Source organism: Canis aureus, chromosome 12 (genome assembly GCF_053574225.1).
Source record: "Canis aureus isolate CA01 chromosome 12, VMU_Caureus_v.1.0, whole genome shotgun sequence".
Classification (NCBI taxonomy): domain Eukaryota; kingdom Metazoa; phylum Chordata; class Mammalia; order Carnivora; family Canidae; genus Canis; species Canis aureus.
In genome coordinates this window covers 54426552-54450677 of record NC_135622.1, presented here as the reverse complement: position 1 = coordinate 54450677, position 24126 = coordinate 54426552, and the positions used below count along the sequence as shown (strand labels likewise).

The following is a 24126-nucleotide window of genomic DNA, read 5'->3' as shown; positions in this document are numbered from 1 at the left end:
TCGCTTCCGATATTCTTTTCTTTCTGCCCTAGCTGTCTCTAAATTCAAGCATTAAAAGCAAAATTAATGTTTTGTGGTTGCCCAATGGAAGATGTAACCAACCTTCCACTCAAAATTGGTTCTGATATTGAGACTGATGATGTTATACTTGTACCAAGATGATAAGAAAAGATGTATTACTCACATAATAGAACTTTCTAGGGCAAGCAGGACAGGTACCCCCGCTGCTGAGGGAGAGCTCAAATGAAGGTAGGGGAAACAGCTTGGTTTATATCATGGTGAGTGGCTGGGGTCAGGATGAAGGCCCTTGTGAACAAGGCCCAGGGGCTGCGTGGTCTGAATATCACACTGGTGTACCAGGCTTTCTTTTCAGTTTGGCCAGATATGGAGCAAAGGATAGAGAGTAGAGCTTGAAAGCTCTCAGTGGGCATATATCAAACATGGAGTCAGAATCTTCTTTCCCTCCGCCCCCCCCCCATGGTAAATGAGCTCAATGGGTAGGCAACATGGTCCGTGTCCAGATTTAGAGACATCCCCTAGGCAGTAGTGTTTGCCCTGGAACACTCATTCCCTGTGCCCAAGCCAGAGTGACAGGGCTGAGAAGCTGTGTATGATGCTGACACTCCAGAGAGCAGCACCTGTCTCATTCTCTATGCCTAATGAGTTCACTCAGATGAAAGCACAACACTCAATCGTAAACAATAATCAACCCCAATCCATCAGGAACCAAATTACATGTTTGCGTGCACTGAAAGGCCTAAAGCACCCTCAGCCCAGTGTGCAGGAGAACATCCCAGGAACTAGCCTCAGACCAAACCATGAACTCATAGTTACTGTGACCTTAATAGTGCACTTTCGATACACTAAATATTGTCAATCCGCCTCCATAACCTATACATGTGGTGGTAGGTCCAACCCACATTTTAGAGTTTAGTAGAGCACAAATGGGGCTGCTGCAGTGCACAGCTCTAGGAGGTAATATTATCATTGTGCTCTATTGGACAACATCCACTGAAGTTGGGCACTGTACAGCCAGTGGAGCTGTACCCAGGGGCCTTGTTCAAAAGATGAAGTAATCTGCTCTAAAGGAGACACTCAGGAAATAGCTGTCCTACAATCTGAACCCAAAGCTTTCTGACTCTAAAGTCCTTATATTAGATCTTCCATAAGACAGTAAAACTTTATCTTAAAAAGAACAGAAAGGAAGTTGGGGGGGGGGGGCAATGGGGAATTTTTTGTGGTTGCTTTTCCTTATCTTCAAAGATCTCCAGAAGAAAATTAGCATTCAGTCGAGGACTCCCAAGTGGGGCAGTTGCCAAGCAGTCTACACAAGCCTGTGAATTTTAGGGAGGAATCAACCGGGCATTTCAGTGGCATATCAGCCTATTGTGTTTGGCATCCCTCAGTTCTGAGTTCAGGAGTCATTTTTGGTGAGGGATAACGGGGATGATGAAAAGAATCAGAAATGTTGATGAGAATTCTCTCATTTAGAAATACCAATCAGATATAGGGGAGAAGAAAGCCAGAAAGGGCATCTTAAAGCGTGTGTGTTCGGATCACTACCCTGCAAGGAAATAGGGAAAGTGACTCACATTATGTGAGAGTCTGAGAGGTCCTCCTGCTCTGTGCAGGGAGGCAGTACCACACACGGTTGTGAGTGTGCACTGTGCTATGTGCTGGGAGGTGCACTTCAAGGGGGTGACACCCCAAGATAGCCCTCGAGGAATTGATAACCTAGCCAAGAGTATAGAGAGGAACCCCAGGAGGGGACATGCAAAGAAGTGTCATGAGGAGAAGGCATGTGCACTGAGCCTCTGAGGCTCATTAGGTTTAGTCCCTAAGGTTATGATGGTGATCAATCTGGTGAGGGCCATGCTTCCAGGGTGGAGGACTCGGGGTCCTTACAAGTGGAAAGCACGGCAGGCGAGAGTGATAGAAAGATGAGAAGAAACTTAAGAAGCATGAGAAGAAACTTGGCCTCATACTGCCAGCTTTGAATATGGAGAGAGACCACAAGTCAAGGAATGTGATGGCCTCTAAAAGCTAGAAGGGAGGGGTGCCTGGGTGGCTCAGTCAGGGCTAATCATCTGCCTTTGGCTCAGGTCATGATCCCAGGGTCCTGGGATTGTCGGGCTCCCTGTTCAACGAGGAGTCTGGTTCTCCCTCTCCCTCTTCTGCTCCCCCTGCTTGTGTTTTCTTTCACTTTCTCTCTCCTCATCCCTGTCAAATAAATAAATAAAGTCAATAAAATAAAATAAAATAAAATAAAATAAAATAAAATAAAATAAAATAAAATAATAAAAGCTAGAAGGGATAAGAAAACAGATTTTCCCCGGAGCCTCCAGAAAGCACACAGCCCTAGCCAAACCTCAATTTGAGTCCAATGAGACCCATTTCATGCTTCGGACCTACAGAATTGGATGGTAATAAATTTGCATTGTTTTATGTCACTAGGTTTATGGAAACATATTATAGCAGCAAGAGACCAATACACACAGAAACTCATGTTATCACAACTAGTGCAGGATAAAGTTCCAAAAGGAAGGAAGAGGAGGGCAAAGAGCCAACTACGTTGATGTCAACCTGCTGACTATGGAGAAATAAATGATGAGATAGTGCAGGGTGTAACTGAGAAGCAGCAGACGACACATGTGCCTTGATGAGGCTGTCCCCAAACTCAGAGCAGAAAGATGGTGAAGCGATGGGCATCCAGGGCCAAGGTGAGACATGGCGATGTCATTGTACATTCGGGGCCGAATGATATTCCAGGTACCTGGTGCTCATTGGAGCTTCCATTTGTCCTTTCCACTACCCTACCTTCTTTCTTCTTTTTTTTTTTATTTTTTAAAAGATTTTATTTATTTATTCATGAGAGACACACAGAGAGAGAGAGGCAGAGAACAGAGGGAGAAGCAGGCTCCTGTGGGGAAGGGAGAGCCCAGATGAGAACCATAAGGGGAGCGTGGCACTTCCTTGGGCAAGTCCCTTCCCTCTGTCTCGTCTGTGAAATGGGAATAGCAGTCCTGCTCCTGCTTCCCTAGCAGATGGCCGAGGAGATGAAAGGAAGAGATGTAAGTGAAGGATCTTTGTAAGAGGACAGCACAGCCGTCATCAGCCCTCCCTACTCTGCAGGCTCCCAAAAGACAAAGAGGGAGTAGGTCTGTCTTCCGGAGGCCTCAGAGTTGTCTGGTTGCCGGTTTGATCATATATACACACATCACACATCCTTCCCTTCATTCCTCTTCCTCCTTACCTCCTAATTGTTTCTATTCCCCTTCTAATCAGCTGAACACTTTGATCACGATTTTGCCTTCCTGTCAAGCAAATCTCTGAAATTCATTTATTTGCAAACTGGTTTTACAACCCAAATTGCTCATGCATAATGTTAAGCATGTCAAAGGAAACCTGAGCATCCACCTGGGAAGTATCAACAGATAGCAAGACTCTCAAGCTCTTTAAAACTAGGAAGTTTTCCTGGAATAAATATTCATTGTGCATTTTATTCTCTATTTTGAGAAGGGGGGAAAGCATCAAAACATTATTATAAGGTCATTTCATTGGTGACATGTGAGTAATAATTTTACAATTAATCCAGATGATGACTATTCCTAAGATTATACATTCCAGGTAAGTTTCAAGGTTTTGACTTTTCTTGAGTTCTTCTCTTTACATGGTCTTGTTTTGAGATTTGAGTTGGCTATTTGTAGGCAATAAAAATATGCAGAGCTTCCACCACGAAACTTCTTCTGCCATCTACAAATGAGGAGCTTTCCTTTCAAACTGTGTGTCCTCTGTTTTCTGAACTGGCATCCTCAGTAGGTGCCATGTTGGCCTGTTCTGGGCAGAACCAAGCGTGTGAATTTTTTAAGAGAGGAAAAGAAAGAAAGCCAAAGCTTGTCAAGGAACCTGCCCACTTGGGCGAGACCACACAGAAAAAAATTAACTTACTGCAGAGCTGAACTCTGCAAGCACACCCAGGCAGGGAATGGGCACATAGAGGGGGGTTTACAATGACACGGGCCTCTACGCCTGATGCTAGACTACTTCAATGGATCGAGCTGAGCACTAGGCATCCAAAAAGAAGATGCCTGTTCATGGAACAACCAGCTATTCATGGTAGTTCTCCTGTCTTTGTCTGTTCTTCCCCACCATGCACACCCAGGTTCCCCTCAGATGCCCCACTGCCACCCTACTGCCTACCAAACGTTGCCCTTGGAAGATGAACAGTCATACCTCAAAGTTAAGCAGAATTCACAATCTCAGAAGAGTTTGGGTGATCATATGGTTTGATATTCTCATTTCCTATGCTCCAGAGAGCCCAGCTGGTTAGGGAGAGGGAAGGCCCCTGACCGCCCAGCACAGCCCATCATGGTATCTACTATGTTAAGTCTTTCTGGGGCTTGGTTTCCTGAATGTCATCTCATCCTCTGAAAGGGAAGGCTTTGTATCCCAGAATGGGAAAATTGAGAGACAAAAGTATGAAGCCTTTCATGGTACAACCCCCATCCCCACCAAAGGCAATTCCCCCGCACAGTTAAGTCAATCAATACAAATGGAATAGGTCACTTGAAACATTTTCAAACTTGCATTATTAAGCCAGGAAATGGTATCATTTCTCTGCATTCAGGACCTTAGAGGAAATCCTGAGAGGGTTCCTTTGCTAAATTGGTATGTGGTTTGCATCTCAGGTCTTTCTTTTATCTGTCACTCGTGATTTGGTCAGAGCGGCATGGTCCCAGCTGGTGAGAATTCAGTCGCAGAGCTTGGGGTCTAGGTTTGTTAAGGAGACATTCACTGCCTCAAGGAACCAATTTTTAGCACTTGCTTCTCCTTTCCTCATCCTACCTGGCTCTCCTCAGTTTCGAGTTATAGCCCAAATCTGCTCCTATCTAGTAAAGGCAGAGCCTGCAAAGGGGAAGAAATTAAACAAATACATCCCCCACCTTGCCTTGATTGCTCAAGCTGGCACTGGAAACCTTTCTTCAGCCCGCCACAGCATGTGGGGTATTGTCTCTTTCGATTGGCGTTGATCTGTGAGTTCCTTCCACACAGGAGCCTGGTCTTACTGATCATATAACAAATGACTCTACTAATAATCCTTATTAGTTATGAAGAAGCAAAAAAAAAATGAAGAAGACAGAAGAAAATTTAAAAAATGAAAGAAATCCAGGTGCCACCGGGTCTTAACCAGAGTGGAAGCAGGTGCCACCGGGTCTTAACCAGAGTGGAAGCAGCAAACAGAAAGACGGGCTGGTGAACAGTGTCAGAGACACAACAATTGGGCCCAAGTGGATTCCTTGCCATCATCATAGTGCATGGTGATTGATGGAACAGGGACTCTTCAGTGGTCTGGTTTTTTCATCATCTCGATGTCTGCTCTTTGGAGCAGAAATAATCTTTGGCCTTAGCCTAAGGACAGACAAGAAGATTGAAGCTAGTCTGCTGAACTGGACCCAGAGTACAGAGAGAGTTTAGTGGTCCAGCCCAGAAGTGGGCCATCAGCCCATCTCCAAATGCTCTCTGTACATCTGGGCTATGGACATGACAAGAGTCCAGTCCTCTCCTAAAGGTGTCAGGAAATACAGAAGATGGAAGGAAAGTTTCTAAAGCATCTTAGGATAAGGATCCTTCACCGAGAATCTGAGAGGAAGAGAGTTGAAGGCTTCCTACCCCTAAACTGTGTCAGAAGAGAGACCTCACAACCTCCATGTCTCCTCAGGAGTCAATGTGAGTCATTTCTTCTTGGAAAGCTCCTCTGCCATTTCACTGTGTGACCTATAACCCACCTGTGCACCTCACATCTTTCACTGGATTACCTCCATGCTGGATCTCTCTGCCGGAAGTTGTCCTTGCTTAAATATCCCCTAGGGGACAGTGAGAGATGACTCTGCAGGATCAGTACAGGTAGTGGTGCATACTTACTCACAGTTTCTAAGCTCTTTTATGTCTTCTATCTCATCTACATTTTCCAACAACTCAAACATGGAGCTTTTCCAAGCTCCAAGGGCTAATAAGACAGGAAAGCCTGACTCCAAATCCCACTCCTAAACCTGATCTGTTTCTGATGCTCTCTGAGAAAAGGCTAAGTTTTATGAGTGACCTGATCTAGAGGATGCATTCTGTCCTAAAGTTCAAGTGATGGGATCATTTGGAGACATGAAGAGCTCTGCTCTAAAGGTATCTAAAAGTTCATACTTTTTTAGCCTGGAAAGCTGCAGTAACTACTTAAACTAAAACAGGCTTTAAAAAAAAAAAAAAAAAAAAAAGCTAATAATCACTAGCTGCTATAAAAGCAGTTAATTGTAATTAATGATTCATTAATGTAAAATTAAGATCCCTGCTATCCCATAACTAGTCAATAGCTAGAGATAGATGAGAATATAGCTGATGAGCCTTTCCAAACCTCTAGGGTTCAGGATAAGGTACCTCTCTCTAAGACTTGTCAAAATGCTCCAAGAACATGGACCCTAATCTTTTCCAAAACCATAATGGAACCTCTTTCCCATGGATACAAAGCAATAGACACCTACTCGTCAACAATTCAGATAGAGCACTTCTGCTACTATAGACTTCAGGATAATGGAAAGCCCCAGATGGCTGCAGCCAGGGCTGGTCCTTAGACATCATCTTACTCATCAGGCTCACAGAGAAGTGTGTTGCCCAGAGTTACAGAAAGGAGTTAGCAGTGAAACTGGGAGGCAGCTCCAAGCTCCACATTTCAGGGCTCATACCCTTTCTGCTCTACTCTGCTACCACTCAGAGATGAACTCTCTGAAATCAAGGCACTTGTAACTGAATAGATCTTAAATCAAGAATCTGCGAGCTGAATTCTTCATCTCTCTCGAGATCCTTACCCATGTCAAGATTTTCTCTGGAACCCGGGACAATCACAAAGCAGAATAAGGAGGCAGAAGTCTTGAGAGTTTGGGGCAGATAAATGCTGAACTTCATTCACATGTATTTTAAAATATAAATGGAATATAGTAAAAGTTGGCCTCCAAGGTCACAGTATCGTTAGGCAAATACAAGAGGGAAAGAAATCTCCCTAGAAGTTGATAAGATACCAAGAAGTAACAGGCAACTTCACAAGAGAACAGAACTCAAGAAATTTGCTGACAGTGCTAAAGTTGGGCCAGACAAAGAGAAAGGGCAAACCGCCAGTGCTGGAGAAATCCCAGCCTAACTGAAGCGGAGCCGTGCACAGCTTGGGGTAGGCCACTGATTTATTTATTCATGGAGCCACACTAGGCCTCTAATACTGTGGGTATCAACTTAGTTCTTGGCACTTACTGATCTGTTCAGCCCTCTGAGGGTCAGACAAGGCTACCGTGACTGTCCTCTCTGTTAAAGCAGCTTTGAGAAGGCGCAGGCTGTGATGGGAAACTCAGCTGGAAGCCTGGAGACACAATTGCCAAATGTTGGGGTTGGATCTGAGCTGGGTTCAGGGCAATTACTTAACTTCACACCGTCAACTGCAACACTGCTGCTTCAAGACTCAAAGTGTAAGAGCACACAGTCATGACGGCATTCATGAGAAATTAATGGTCGTCTTCCAGATAAACTGAATATGCTTGCAGAGAAAACTTCAAGATGCAAACACTTCTTAAGACACTGAAAAACAAATGATGTGTCTGATTTGGGGCATAACAAGAAAGGATGAGTCTGGAGACATTAAGTTTCTATTCCCCTCGAACCACTTCCTCCCTGAGTGGCTTTCTTTGAGCATGCCCCTTGACAACCTCACTTCCCCTACCTGAGCTACGTGCATTTTATTACAGAGATGCTCTGAGACACTGACTGAAAAGGATTTGTCAAATATTAGCGCATCGAAGCAAAATAAGGGATGACTTCTAATTTCCTGCGGCTCGTTTGCTGCACCTTGTATGTACCATCTGCAGAAATGGTAGGCATCACAGGAAAAATCTGTTCCTATCATCAACCTCCAAAATGTCTACTTTCTAGGCATCCTGGGAACACTTAGTACAGGCTAAAAGACCTAATTCCCCCATAGGTCCAGCTAATTTTGCCAGCTCCAGCTGTAGCATCCTGCGTTTTGTTGTATTGATAACACATTGTTCTATCTTATGTAAATGTGCATGCTCTTTGCAGACCGGCAGTAATTATAAGGCTAAAAAAACCACTGCAGTGGTCCTGTCTCCCTGGAGCACATCAACAGCAGGAGTTTGGTTAGTGACCTTTTCATTTGTCTGAACAAATAAAAAGAAAATTATTGACTTTGTTTTTTTTTTAAATATTTACTTGTCTCCCTTTCAAGATAAATGATATAAATAAAAATATCAGTCGCTTATTTTTACAGCACGCTTCAGAATTCCACCTGACTCAAGGCCATTCTCCTTCCTGGACTCCAGCTGTTTAACAGTTTTTCTGCCATCCGAGGATAAAATTTGTATTTAAGATGCTGTCTTCTGTAGGCTCAGTGCTGGAGAGTGAATCTACTTAAAATTACCATTGAAAGTAATTTCCCCCCTCATGAATTTCCTGCGATTCTCCTGTTGCGACTGGCTTAGTTTTAGTTACCTTCATTTTAAATGCTCTAATAATTTTTAAATAAATTTTCCTTCATATGTACTACATACACTGTAGTACCTGGATGGACCTTATCAATAAGCCGGAAATGCGTGTAACAAGGGTTATTAATCAATTGAGTCTGTTGTGATTCGATAATTAATAAAAGGAAAAGTACTTGACAAAAGGGATAGATTTTTAATTTTTAATGTCTATGAATGAGTGCATAGAATTTTAATGGGCTATTGGATTTGGCACAGAAGAGAAGCAGCTAGCCCATGCTTTCTGAGGTGGCACACAGAGCTAGAGTAGACCTGGCCTGGGAATCAGGGGATGTGGTTCCAATTAATGACCTAGAGCATGTCATCTACCACTTCTGGCCCTCAGCTCACCTGTCTTTATTCAGGAGACACCAGCAGTGGCTAACATCTCTTAGACTCCAATTGCTTGATACCACAGACTCTTTAAATTCCCTAACACACAACCAAAGGAGGATAGGGGGAAGCCAAGATGGGGTTGCCAATTTTTAGCTCTTCAAATAAAAACAAAAAATATCAATCTTAAAAACATGGATCAAAATATTAGGGAAAAAGTTCTTTAATGTCATATAACTGAGTTCATGAAAAAATGACTATTTTTCCATGTATTAAGAATTGATGAAAATTTCCTCATAAATCAGGACGAAAATAAGACTCCTAGGCTAGAACATCTCTAAATGTCATTCAAATACTGCAGTTCTTTGAAGTTTCATAGTAGTAGCAGATCTGAAAGATCCTTTTTTGCTCTAAAATTCTATGGAATTCTAGAATTTGAGATGCTGCAAACCTGTATTTTTTATAGTGTCTTAATAATGGATTTCCTTAATTGAGGGTTCTGCTTACAGAAGATTGATAAGATCAGCTTTGAATGGGAAGGTCACCTCATATTTTTACCATTTTACTCAAATGATCAACTCAGTAAAGCAATCTAAAAGTCTTCAGTACATTTTCACTGCATACTTGGCTATTGTGCCCCAAAGTTTTAGTTCTTACGAAAATGTACTTGATACAACAATATTCTCTCAAGTTTACTTATTTTAGTTTTTATTTTTCATGCGATATTTCTATGGAAATACAATGTACGATCAAACTATAAAATGTCACATATTTTCTAAAAGTCAAAAAAAGAAAATTACAAATGTTTGCCTTATATTAAAGTTCCATAGTCCCATGCTGTTCCCTGTAAAATAGGGATAAAAGTACTGTCCTCTCTGATTGCTTGAGGTGGCTGTGAGGCTCACAGGAGATGGTTATCTGAAATACTCCTGTGATCTAAAGAGTTTTAAATTATCTTCATTATGTAAAAAATGCTTAAAACCATAGGTAACTTTGATATCATTTTTTGAAAAGAGTGCATGTCACTATGATATTAAAATACCTTATAAATATTAACTGAATCAATTTTAAAAGAACTCATCAAAGGTTTTTGGAAGGACAAATGGGATTGTAGTTCTTCTATACTAAAATTCATAAAAAATACCTTTGTTACATGAGAGGAATACTCTGAAGATCACATTTATAGGACAATGCAGAATAATTCAAGAATAATTAAATCAAATTAGTCAAAGTAAAACAGGATATAAATGAACCCAATTATAGGCAAATGTGATAGAGAATTCATGCCACATGGATTTATTAAATAACCATTCTAATAATGTAGCTATTTCTTAGTGCCTACCTTAAATTAAGATGTCCTAGAAACAGGATGAAACTTAATCAAGAAGACTAAATCTGTTTTGACTCTTCTTGGAAAGTATGAGAAACAATAGTGGGTTTCTTTGTTTTACTTTCGTTAAAAAAAATAAATAAATAAAAAATAAGACCTAAGATCACAGAATATCATTACAGCATATAAAACATATATTAAAGAGATCCCTTGTGGAACTACCACATTGCCAATTCTTTAGAAACCATCCATTATAGCCTTTCCCCTTCAGAGTCCATTCCCACATCCATCTTTCTATCACACCTGTCCTATGTTAAACTTGTTCTCCTTCTCACTTCTTTTAAGTTGGCTATTTCATTGTATTTTTTTCTTCTGCTGGTTTGGAGATTACATACGCCATTGTAATTATTTTAGCCATTTTCTTAAAATTTACAATTTGCACATCTAAGTTACCAAAGTGTAAAATTAATCACCTCTCAGAGGTTCAAGCACCCCCCTGCCCTGTGTGCCATGAAATGGGTGTCTTATATTTGCAGGACACATTTTTCCATCCTTTCAACTTCAAGCCTACCTATACATTATGATTTTTTAAAGATTTTATTAATTTATTTGGGAGAGAGAAAGAGAGAATGTGAGAGAGTGCACAAGCATGGGAGAGGGAAAGAGGGAGAGGGAGAAGCAGACTTCCCCTTCCCATTGAGCAGGGAGCCCAATGTGGGTCTCAACTCCAGGACCCCGGAATCATGACCTGAGCCGAAGGCAGATACTTAACTGACTGAGCCACCCAGGCGCCTTTTTATCCACTCTACCTATCTGTCTTTTAATCTGTATTTAGACCATTAATGTTTAAATTAAATATTGATTCATTAGGGCTTAAATGTGCCCTTTTATTTGCTTTCTGCTTATTCTGCTCTTCATTTCCATATATCCTTCTTCTTGCCTTCCAATGGGTTACTGACCTTGTTTAAGGTCACAGGTAGCAGGAGGCTGAGCCAGAACTTGAACCTAGCCTCTTGTGTCCATCCTTTCCTGCAAATGTGGGAGTAGCTGGTATGGCTATACCCCTTTAGACACACACATTCAAATACCTTGTTAATCTCACTTCATCATTTTTAAATATCACTTTTGAATAGTAATTTTCATGGTCAATCTAGGAATTACAATATACATATGTAACATATTAAACTGTCTATATGTCTCTACATGGACATTTTTTCACTCAAGCAAAATACAGAAATCTTAGCTCCACATAGGTCCCTTTACTCATCCTGCCTTTAAAATATAAATGACTTATTTCCTCTACATGCACTGAGCCCCAGATCAGATGTTAGAATTTTTGCTTCAACAGAACATAATTTTTAAAAATTCATGTACAGGAGGATAGCCTATTATATTATCTTTAGGTTTACACATTTTATTGTTCTTCCTTCTTCTATAGACCAGCCTCTTTCTCTTGTCATTTGCTCTTTGCAAAACTCCTTTCAGTCATTTTTCAAGGGTATTTCTGCAAGCAACACATTCTCTTAGTTTTCCTTCCTCTGGAAATGTTTGTATTTTCCCTTCATTCCTGAAGGATATTTTTGCTGCATATAAAATCCAGAATTGGAAGTTCTTTTCTTTTAGCACTTGAAATATTTTGTGCTACTTCTGCTGGCTTCCATGGTTTCAGATACGAAATCTGGGGCTGTTCAAACTGTCACTTCCTCTGGGTAATGCATCATTTCTCTCTAGTTTCTTCACAACTAACTGCAGTGACCTTGTTTACAAATAAAGTCACATTCTGAGTTACTGGTGACTAGGATTTCAACATTTGAATCTGGGGCAGGTACGATTCAACCCATAACATTTGCCATGTCGGCTCTTTGATATTTAAAGGTTTCCTTTAAAATATTTTATCCAAATTTTGTCATTATTTCCAATTGTATGGGTGGTTTGAATACCATTGTTTAAAAAATAAGCCCTGATTAGTGTTGAGGAATAATTAATTAATTTGATCATGTATTTTTTTAAAAGATTTTATTTATTTATTCATGAGAGACACACAGAGAGAGAGAGAGAGAGAGAGAGAGAGAGAGGCAGAGACACAGGCAGAGGGAGAAGCAGACTCCATGCAGGGAGCCTGATGTGGGTCTTGATTCCAGGTCTCCAGGATCATGCCCTGGGCTGAAGGTGGCGCTAAACTGCTGAGCCACTTGGGCTGCCCCTCAATCATGTATTTAGTCAACCAAACTTGAGGTCCTATACTATGCCAGGCAGTGGTAACAAGACAAATTGTACATAGTGCCAGCATCCAAGAATTTACAGCCCAATTTGGGGGGGGGGGAGGCATATAGGTGTCCAGCTGTAATGGAATTTCAAACAAGATCAGACCCATGAGGGTAGAAAAAAATGTGCTTTGGTGATTTGGAAAAGTGATATTATTTCCATACTGAAGTAAATAAAAAAATCAAGCTGTATGGAGAGAGTAGCATGAGATCAAAATCTAGAAGAATAGCTAGGATTTGAACCCACAAAAATGAGAAGAAAAGGAATTCCTCATTGTAGAAAGAGATTGAACAAAGGTGAAGAGATGGGGAGATGTGTGATGTGCACAAATAATGAAGGATTCTGCTTGCCACTTTTTTCATAAATGCTAATTGTGCTACCCAACAAAATTTCAACATTTTTTTCAGTGCACAGATAAAGTGATAGTTTGTCAGCCAGAATAAGCCAGACTTTAGAATTAATCAGACCTCAGTCTGAATCCTGGCTCCCGCACTTAATAGCCGTGCGCTCTTAACTTCTGGTCTGTTTCCTTATTACCTCCTTAACAGGTGATTTTAAGACTATGAGAAATGAAGGAAAAATACTCAGCATTCTGTTATTTCCCCAATGGGGGTAAAGGGCCTATATCTATCTAGCCATGGCGGTGATAGCCTCAGGCAAGACCACAGTGCATGAATGCACCATCCGTGTGCTTCACAAAGTTTCCCGGTAGATTGGCCGCAATCCATCCCTCTTCCCACCTGCCAAGCTTGTGTCTTGGCTCAGAGCTGCATCCAACTGGATGAAGGGGTACCTGCTTCTCCTCAGCAAAGCACTTCCTCTTGCCTGGCAGTGTATAAATATAGAGGGGGGTGCTTTTTTCTGATTCATATAACAGAGCAGTAAAGATTAGCCGTTATCTCTGGGCATAGGTTGGGTACGTTGTGGCCAAATAGATTATGGTTTCTAGTTGACTTCATAATAAAAGCTTTCATGATAAAGGCCAAGGTACCTAGTATCTTTTTCTGAATGTATTTTTTTCTCTAAATGAGAATATCATGAAATCTTGCCTTACATAATTTCTTTTTGGTTCAATAGTAGAATACGAGACAAGATACAAGAAGAAAAAGACAACTTTGAAAGCAAGCCTCAGCATTCTGTGGCTGCCACAAGGAAAATGAATAGAATAACATGTGTATATAAATATGAATGATGCTAACACATGCAATAGAGAAATGTGATCATTAAAACTGATTGTGTAGATAATTATAATCACTAATGTGATACAGGTCAGCTCAGCCCAGTATAAGGAAGTCCATGGTCAAAACCGTCGTATCATACCTGAAACGTTCAAGTGATGTAAGTGGGATAAAAACGTTAGCAGGAATTTTTACTCAGCTAAAGAGGGATGACTCCTAAGCAGCCTTCCTCCCCATCTCTCCAGCCTGGCTTAACCTGCCCCTTTAGAATCCTCAGGACAATGTCATATAGTGGAGAATTAAAATTACCTGGAGTTCAATCCTGACCCACAAGCAGTGCAAACACAAGCCAGTTCTTTGCTCTCAGCATCAATCACATCTCAGAAGGATTAAATGAGATAATGTATGTCATTCCCCTGAGTGAGAATGCCTAAAATAGGAGGATCCCTCAATAATTAGTAGCTATTAATATTACCTGACATGCTTTACTAATTTGCCCACTCATACCACCTGTTTGCACATCTGTGGTGATCTTAACCTCCTCTGCCATCTGGACCCCACTATTATTTCCAAAGCTATGGTAAAAACGTGGTCAGAATCATGAGGACTGGACCCTATTTTCAACTCTTGCCCTTGATCAGCCACAAAGGACTGAAGACAACTGCTTATAGCTGTTGCCTGCATAGTTTTTAACAGTAACAGAGACATACACGATAAATTAGAAAAGTCAGGAGATGTACTTCATGGAGCTGCTCTGAAGTTTGCACTTCTAAGTCACCGCCTCACAATAGGACTTAAAGGACAAATATATCCTTTTGATTTGAAAGCTAATATAGGGGATGCCTGGGTGGTTCAGCAGTTGAGCGTCTGCCTTCGGCTCAGGTCGTGATCCCAGGATTCTGGGATCGAGTCCTGTGTTGGGCTCCCTGCATGGAGCCTGCTTCTCCCTCTGCCTGTGTCTCTGCCTCTCTCTCTCTGTCTCTCATGAATAAATAAAATCTTTTTAAAAAATAAGAACTGATATACTTTGAATTTACCTGTTACAAAACCAAAGCAATTTTAATTTTCACTTTGAACTAGTTTCTTGGACCTGCAATCTAAGACAACTGTTTTTAAGGTAAACCTGCATGGACAGTGGTGAATAAAGACCACAGCTTTAGGAGGATAGACCTGTTTTTTTTAAAATCCTGGATCCACTATGTACTAATGATATAGAATGAAAATTATAATGCCATCCTGGTATATAGGTGGTTACGAGGATTGAATGAGATTCTGCGTGATTCACTCAGCATGGTGCCTGACATGCTGTAAGGAACCAGCACCAGTAATGATTGTTCAGCCACCAAATATATCAGTTACAATGATAGAATTCAGATAAGTGGGGCTGAAGGCAACCTTAAACAGGAATATTAACAAAAATAAAAATACCAAGGCCATTGTTGAAGTACAAGCTCCAGGAGGGAGGGCTGTTTGCCTATTTGGTTCATTGTTTTATCTCCTGAACTGGAACAGTCTCTGACACAGAGCAAGTGCTTAATAAATATTGGTTGAATTAATTAATAACAATCTCTAGGAAATTACATTTCACAGAGGACCCTTCAGCACCGGGAAAACATTATGGTGTTCATTTCTCTCCTTCGTCCTCCCAGCATGCTCTCCGCTGAGGAACTGATGAGTTTGGTCATGGTTATGGAGTAAAAGTCAACATTGCAGCTTAAAGCTTTTCAAAAAGGAAAAAGAATTTCCTCTACAGTAAAAGCTTTCCAGTCAAGAATCTTTTCTGTTTCCTTAGTCACCCTAATGGAAACAATTTTAGTCCTTTTGGATACAAAGCAAAGTGAGTGCCAAGAGCAAAGGACTTGGATCAAGGTTGTTTGGCTCTGGTCTCAGGTCTGCCATTCACTAGCTGTTGTGTCCTTGAGGTCTCTGCAGTAACCACCCACCAGTATAACACAAGGGCTTACGTGTGTTGTAAGTCAAAAATACATTCGACAAGAAAGGGAAATAAAATTAGGAAACATTCTGGTACGTTTCCTCCCCAGGAAATAGGAAATAAACCCTAATTTGTCAACACCACAAGAATCCTGAAAAAAATCAAACAGCACTTGAAAATGATCACTAGACAAAATATTTTTGCTTGTCCAGGAAAATACTTAATTCTCGACACAGTTTGCTATAAAAATTTTTTAATAACTGTTGAACAGAGATAAAAATACCTAGGCAACCAGTAAAGAAGCAGACTGAAGAAAGAAAAGAAAGAAGGAAAGAAAGAAAGAAAGAAAGAAAGAAAGAAAGAAAGAAAGAAAGAAAGAAAGAAAGAAAAAGAAAGAAAAGCAAGCAAGTAGGCCCTGAAATAACAAAAAGTTTTTAAAATGTATTTCATTTCAGAATACTTCCAACAACTCAAAAAATGAGTTGTTGCAGCAGCTAACTTTTTGTAATTGGGCCCCAAAACAATATGCAAAAAAGTCTTTCTGCTCATTTTTTAACCTGTATTAAGAAGCAAAAAATAGTGATGGGAGGGAAGGAGGAAGTCAATTTATTCTGACTCAGCTTCATCTAGAAAAGAGATTATAGGCATAGGCTATTCCTATCACTCTATTTGTCTCTTAAAAAAATAAGTAAATAAATGATTCACAGAGTTCAAAACATCTTGTGTTATCAAAAGAAAAAAAAAACACCTGAAAAATATGTTGAATTCAGAAAATAACAAATACTCAGCAGATCAACAGAGTCGAGCCCAATTCCTTAGAATCTATCTTCAGAGCACACAGTGGCTCCTGCCTTCAAGGCTGCCTGGCCCAAGGGATGCAACAAAAGTATAACAAATGTTTCAGGATACTGAGATTTGCAATTTTGGAAGAGGGGCAGCAGGAAACAAAGCTTGGCTGATGCCTGAGGCCTTGGCTGATGTGTGGGGCTTTGGCTGGTGCATCAAGGAAAGACACCAACGTGGGAATTTCTGGGAGCTAATCCCACAGGCCCCAGAATGTCCACGGGGGAGAGGTTCGAGGACAGACATCTGAGTGGACAAGCTGGACTGTATCTAATAAAAGCATGTTCACTGCATTCTCAACAGCGTATTTTTCCTCCTGAGTGGTTGGGAATTGGAATACATTTGTGTATGTATTTGCTCTTCTGTATTTTCCAAATGTATAAGCAATCATAAGTTTTTGTAATAGGCAAATAGCAAATAGAGTAGATTTTAAAAATGTACCCCAATGACATTGATGGGATTTTAGAATAAAGGGCTCCATTTTTCAATATCAAAGACGCTCTATCTCCTTGGCCCACAGATTTACTTCTTAGAGGAACTGTTTGCTAAACACACCCCCTGCCCCTCCAACTCCCACTGTAGCTCCTCAAAGAATTGATTAGGCTGCCTGACTGTTTCTCCAGGAATTATTTAAATATTATCTAAATGTGTAGGCAACACTTTGCTGCCATCTGCTTCTAACGAAGATGATAATGATGAAGATCACAGCACTGTGGGTTAAGATTCCATAAAAATGCATATGTGTTTACAAAGCTGTGGATATTAATTTAGGTCACAGCTTTGGTCGGATGGGAGAAGTGTTGTAAAATCATCATTATGCTTCTGCTTTAAAGATCTCTATTTCCCTCCTAGATGTGCTGCAGGTTTGGGTGCCAAGGACTCTCCCTCTATCCCACCAGGTTTAACCCTTGAAGGTAATTTCAAAGAACTGACAGCCAATGGAAATCAATGCTGTTAGTTTTGAAATGCAACAGCAACAATGCTGTCAGAAATGCAACAGCTTTATTAGTCTTAGAAACTGATAAGAACCATCCATGTAGGGTTTCTTAATAAAGTTGATTGGAAAATGCTACATAAGCCTGAGGACAAATGGGACTCCTCCCCAACATACATGCACACACACATGAACACACGCGTGAGCGCGCGCACACACACACACACACACACACTCACTTCATGCTGATGAGGTGAAGATCATCAGTGCACAGAGAGATCCCCCTTCTGCCTAAGAGCACAGACCTACAACTCCTTCTATGACCAGGGCAGTCCACCTCTTGTCCCCAGAGGCCCTTGAAAAGAATCAGAATAGGACATGAGTTAAATCAGCATCACGACACGCTGCATCCTAAGCCAAAAATACATGGCCTGTTCTATGCCTCATTTCATGGTGTGCCCAGCCATATCATTCAAATATGATCTACAAGATACACAATGAATGGTAGCATACAAATGCCTCAAACATGAATTATGGCCCTCCTGATTGTTGCATTCCAAAGACAAGAAATTAAAAAAAAAATACAATAATCTCTGCCTTGTCAGTTAAACTTTAGAGAACTGAACTCAAAGTTCCTTGGCTCCCTGTGTGAGGCAGATTATCCCACACATACTCTCAACATGTCCACATCCTAATCCCTGGACCTGTTGTGCATACATTACCTTACACAGCAAAGAAGTACTAGAATCATGGGTAAAATTAAGGTTGCTGGGACGCCTGGGTAGCTCAGTGGTTGAACGTCTGCCTTTGGCTCAGGCCGTGATCTGGGGGCTCGGATTGAGTCCCAGCCTATGTCTCTGCCTCTCTTGCTGTGTCTCTCCTGAATAAATAAATATAATCTTTAAAAGTAAATAAATACATAAATACATACATACATACATAAAATAAAAAATAAATAAAATATTTTTTTAAATTTATTTATGATAGTCACAGAGAGAGAGAGAGAGAGAGAGAGAGGCAGAGACACAGGCAGAGGGAGAGGCAGGCTCCATGCACCGGGAGCCCGACGTGGGATTAGATACTGGGTCTCCAGGATCGCGCCCTGGGCCAAAGGCAGGCGCCAAACCGCTGCGCCACCCAGGGATCCCAATAAAATCTTTAAAAAATATTAAGGTGGGTGATCAGTTTATGTTAAGATGGGGATTGTCTGGATGGGTCCAATATAACAATAAGGGTCCATAAAAAGCGAAGAGGGAGAAGGAAGAGAAGGTTAGAACTAGAGAGGCAGCAGCACGACAGGGACTCAGCATAAAGTTACTGGCTGTGCTGGGGGAGGAAAGGGGCCTTATACCAAGGACTGTGAGCAGCTTCTTGAAGCTGCAACAGGTAAAGGAACAGACTCTCCTAGAACCCCAAGAAAGCAACGCAGGCCTGCCAGCACCTTCATTTCAGCCCAGTGAAGTTAACTGATTAACGTTCCTTTTGCACTTACAGAACCGTAAGACAATAAACGTGTGTCATTTTAAGCCACCGCATTTGTAATTTCTTTTTTTTTTTTAGAATTTTTTTTTTTTGTATGTCTTATCCTAGTCTAGAAACTAGTAGGTCCCCTACTTCCCCACTGCGTTTCCCCTCAGCCAGATGTGTCTGACCCAGAGGCAGTTTGGGTTCTTTGGCAGAGGACGCAGCCCGGGCCACCCTCTGCTGGAACAGGTACACTGTTAGCACCTCCAAAACTGAGTGCAGCTCCAGGTATCTCGTGGGGGCATTGCTCTAATCGGCCAGAAGGACACACAAGAATGTCACGGCACCACACTCAGGCCGACAAAACGTACAGAGAGCACAAAACAAATGCCAGCCTGAGAGCGGCTGAGCCCTGTGGCTGGATCCCAGTACCCGCATCAGAGCCCCGCAGCCTCACGTGCTGTTTCCACCATGAACTGCAACAGGGGCCTCATGCTGGGAAAGGGAGAAAAGACTTGGGGTTTCGGTTGTGCCTGGATGCTGTTCTGTATCCCAAGGGTCCCAACGGAAAATCAGTAAGGAGAGATCCTCTATCGACAGGTTAACGGTGACCCTCTGATTTCTTGGAGGGGGGAAAAACTTCCATCACAGAGCCTCCCCCGTCCTAGAACTAACCTAACTTCTTAAAAGACTTATGCAATCACAGTTGGACACTCCCTCTTAGGATCTGGACCCCCCCTAAATCCCATCTCTCCTGAACAGCAGGTGCCTGGCCTCAACACTGAACCATGCCGGCTCTGTCTAGAGGTGTGGAGTCTTGGGACGTTTCCTGGCACTTGTGAGGTTTGTAACAGGCAGGTCACCAAAGCCACTTCTCGGCTGGCCTGGCTTTCCCTGAGCTGCTGTGCACCCCCAGCAAGAGGTCAAGGAATATCTCATTCCTGTGTATTAGTGGCTACTCCTTCGACCTCTTGCTCTTGAGTTACAAGGGGTTGGGAAACGTATCTCTTAGGGGTAGTCTGCTGGTTCTCTCCCTTTGTCTCAGTTTAAAATGACCCTCAGCAGATTCATGAACTTCCAAAAATGCACGTGCACCGCTGGGGGCCAGAAAAAAAATCAATGTGCCCGTAGACCACACGCTCTCCCTGCAAATCTTCGCATCCCTCAACTTTTGAATTTTCCAGGCTTTGACTAACCTGTTCTATTTTCCTAGCAGTACAATTTCCTTCTTTCCTCATTTTTCTATCACATAAAGGTAAGTCTCTGAGTGCTCTGGTTCCTCTGTTTTCCTCCTCCTTCTCAGCGGGCCAAGTGAAGCTTAGAGAAATTCTAACCTACTTTCTAAGTTGATTCTCTTTCTTCTAACCCTGTGGAGCTAACCCCGTTTGCTGGATCATCGTGCTCTCCTTCCCTGTTCTTTGCTCCCTGCCCAAGCACACTTCCTTCGAGATTTTATCTTGTGCTGCCCCCGGCCTGAGAGGGAAGAACTCGGTCAGTTCCAGGCCTGCCGAAAGTAAAGGCAGCCCAGCACCCAGAAGATCTCTCCCCGGCTGTTTATAGGAAATCCAGGCCTAATTTCAGTCATGTTGGCCTCTCCGGCTGAAACTCTGTCATCTGTCCTAAATCCCTCTGCTCCACCGATGTCCTAGCCACGCTCCCCTCACAGCATACACCATACCTGTTGGCACAAGTTGTTGTGTTACCTTGAAAACTAAATAAATATGTTGTGTTGTGATTCTCTTAGCTGTCTGAGCAGATACCACATAACCACCCTCACCCTATGCTGTCCCAGGCTTTAGGGAGGCTCCCGTTTGCTCTTACGATTGACCCACCCCATTGCCATGCTGCCAAGAAGTCTCTCAACAATGCTTCTCTGGGAAACATTCTGGTCCACACAGAATGTACTGCTTAACGTGACTAAAATTTTAGGGGAGAAATGCAACCTCTGATGGGGCAACTACCAAACTACCCTTTCGCTTTTAGTTCTTCCTTTAAAAGCACTTAGATCTGGATGCGTGTTTCTCCCATTCACATCTGTGTTCTCTGAGTCAGTCCTAAGCCTCTGGGTTAAGAAAATGCCCTTCCTGCTCTTCTTCTATCTCAATGGGTGCATCTTCCTACAGTTTCTCCCTCACTTTTCAACTGCTCCTCTCTGACTTAACCACAAAAACTTGTTTTCTTAAGAACTAATTCTACTCCAACGTAACTGACCAAACCCCATTCCTAAAAGCCGTCTGTTCCAGACATAGGAGGTTTGAATGCTTTCTCCATTTCATATGCTTTCCTGTCTCCACCCACCAAGATGACACACTGCTGATAGAGGAAATCTTACTCCTTTTCATCTGTTCATTGATTTAAAATGCACCATTTATCTGTAATTGATCTCAGCACTGGTCTCAGAAACCTACACCTGCTCTCAGGGCTTATGAAGGGAACAATCTAGAACCAACTTGAGAACCTGTAGATAGGAATCCACAACCTCTGGAAACTGAAGGAGGCCAAGGCTTTCCCTGGATGAAATACAAAATGAAACAGAGACAGAATTTGGGAGAGGTGACCTAGCACTCTCTGTCAAAGCCCTAGTGCTAACAATCTAAAGGCCAAACAGCACGTGCTAATGTTCTGGATGCTCAATTCAACTGTGTTTTGTAACTTGAGGTCCCAGTAATACAATGTCAGCCTGTCACTGCAGTGTCATGCACTGCAACCTTCTAGGTCAAAGCTTGGCACATGAGCTCATGTGAGCAAGTACTCAGATGCTCCAGAGGGTAGACTTCTTTCTAAGTGGCACAAGGAGTACACGGAGATGCTTGATGCCCAAATCCTACTCCTGGCCCTTCTTGTTCTCTTCCTGTCTAGAAAGCCCGAGAACAGAAGTATCAAATGATAAACATAAACTGGAGCTCCTACTTGTTGATCTGGGCTACTTGTAGTCTAACCTCACGTAAGTGAAGCAGCTGTGCCCTGAGGCAGGTCTTACATAGGTGGTCTTAGACTGAAAAGCTAGAGAGGGGCCTCCCACAATGAGAATAAAGGCAGAGCAAATGAATTTAATTCATTTAAAAAAGAAAAAAAAAAGCAAAGAATAACTCACTGACTCCTTAACCTGGAAGACACTGGGACAACATTGAATGCAGAGCTCAGGGGTCATGGTAGGCGCTACCAGGATGATCTGAACCCCTTTTCCCCTTCCCTATCCCAAGCCCAGAAGAGCTAGCGCCTCCTCAGACAGGCTGGACCTCCTGGAGGGTCATCACTTATGCCACAGGAATGAAGAACAGCCACAGTGGGTACAGTGCTCCCCATCCTCAAGCATAGGCCCAAGCCCATCTCTAAGCCAGGATCTGGTTTTAGAGCTGAACCTCTTCCCCCACAGCCCACAGAGTCCTTCAGCCCTGAGCAGAGCCCACCTTCCCCAGCCACAAACCAAAGGGCAGCAGCCCCAACCTCTGCCTCTCTCCTTCTCTATTGAATGAGATTATTTTATTTAAAAACTCAACAGAAAAACAAAACTTACTATTTCCTGAGACTGCCAGGGAAAGGAGTGGTCCTCCAAGTGGGATTCCTGCTTAGGCAGCATCAGCATCACCTGGAAATCTGCCAGAAGCTCAAGTTTATGGGCCCCAACCCAGACCCACCAAACCAGAAATTCCAGAGGGGGGTGGGGACGGGTGGGCAACAGTCTTTAGTTTCATATGCCCTCCAGGTAGCTCTGCTGCACACCAAAATCTGAGAACCACTGGACTAAATGAGGTCATAACTGCCCTAATCAGGCTAGCTACTTCTCCACAGGTAGAAAGGGCAAACAAGCAGAGAAAGAAGCCCCCTCCAAGCCTTTCTCTTCAGGGAGAGGGAGAAGCTTATACTATATAGATGATATCAGAAATTCCCTTTCCTCTTCAGTGATTTTGCAGCAATATAAATTGATGAGAAATAGTCACTAAGAACTAATTCTGAATTATTGAACTGGTCTTCTCACTGCTGCCTGGATTTCCCACTGCCACGAGAGTTAAAAACCAAGCCTCATGCTCTACTTTGCTCCAAGATGGTGGCCTGTTACCTAATTCCTGGGGAGTTAAGCCCCAACTACCAGGCACCGAAAACAAGGCCAGTCACAAACCTGCCTCCAACCATCTTTGCAGCCCATATTAAGTTCTATACATCAAATGCAGCAAGCAGCTTCGAATAAAGCAATTCAGAATTTGCCTCCTGTACAGCAGTCCCCTGGATTGGGAGCCCCCAGGAAGCAGGTGAGCCATGTCACATCCCCAGGATATCCAGCGGCCCCGAAACAGGGCCTGTACATCTGCATTTTGTCCAGGGTCTCCAGTGAGTCAGCTACCGGTGGCTGCAGATCACCTGAGAAACTGCCCACGTGTTGGAGAGCCTGCGCTCCCTGGCAGGTGCCCCAACTTGAAGCAGGTGCCTACTAACCCCTGAGTGGTGCTACCATGATGGCTCCACTTTATAAACTCCTCTAACCTCCCTGATCCAAACCATTCTAATATCTCACAGCAGGCAAACAGTATTTATTTTGCACATTTATTTATTTATTTATTTATATGAGATTTTATTTATTTACTTGACAGAGAGAGAGAACATAAGCAGGGGGAGCGACAGAGGGAGAAGATGCAGGCCTCGATCGCAGGACCCTGAGATCATGACCTGAGCTGAAGGCAGACGTTTAATTGGCTGAGTCACCCAGGTGCCCCTATTTTGCGGAATGACTAGGTTCCACATCATTTTGACTGAGATGTCTAATACTTAAATACCTGAAAGCTTGAAAGGCAGGGACACCAGAGCCACCATAGCGCTGGACGTAAGGAACAGTCGGTAGGTTTCCAGATGCGTCAATAGGTCTGCTCTCATTAAAGTCTTCATTCAGGCTCCTTTCCCAAGGAGGGTTTCCACATCTAACTTTAGATGTTGAAGGTTTCTGTGCCAAAGCGCAGCCGAGATCACTTGTTCCCTTAATTTTGCCATTAACTTTTTTTTTTCTTCTCTGCAACGTCTCAGAACAAATAGATTCTGTTTGCATGAATAATGCACCATGTTCCCAGGTACAAAGGAGAAGTCCAAGTCTGTACAGCTGCAAAAGGAAGCTTAACCAAGATCCATTTCCAGTGCTTTGCCTGCATCAAAAGACTTAGAGCCCATTGGGGATTTTTTTTTTTTTTTTTAGTTCATCTTCTTTTGAAATGCTATCCTTTCCACTCCCTGCATTTTAAATTCCACTTCATCAAACCTAGCATACACTTTGTGGTAATGGACTGGGAGTC

At 42.4% G+C, this 24126-nt stretch overlaps 1 long non-coding RNA gene across 3 annotated transcripts in view; it reads right to left on the bottom strand.

Annotated features, from left to right (window-relative positions):
- Window positions 1–24126, bottom strand: part of LOC144281221 (uncharacterized) — a 366661-nt gene that overhangs the window by 322298 nt on the left and 20237 nt on the right. The window contains exon 1 of one of the 3 annotated variants that reach the window (XR_013349730.1): window positions 6855–6953. The exons of the other annotated variants lie outside the window; for them this stretch is intronic. This is a non-coding gene — a long non-coding RNA (uncharacterized LOC144281221). Of the gene's footprint in view, window positions 1–6854; window positions 6954–24126 lie in introns of those variants that run through there. 3 annotated transcript variants of the gene reach the window in all.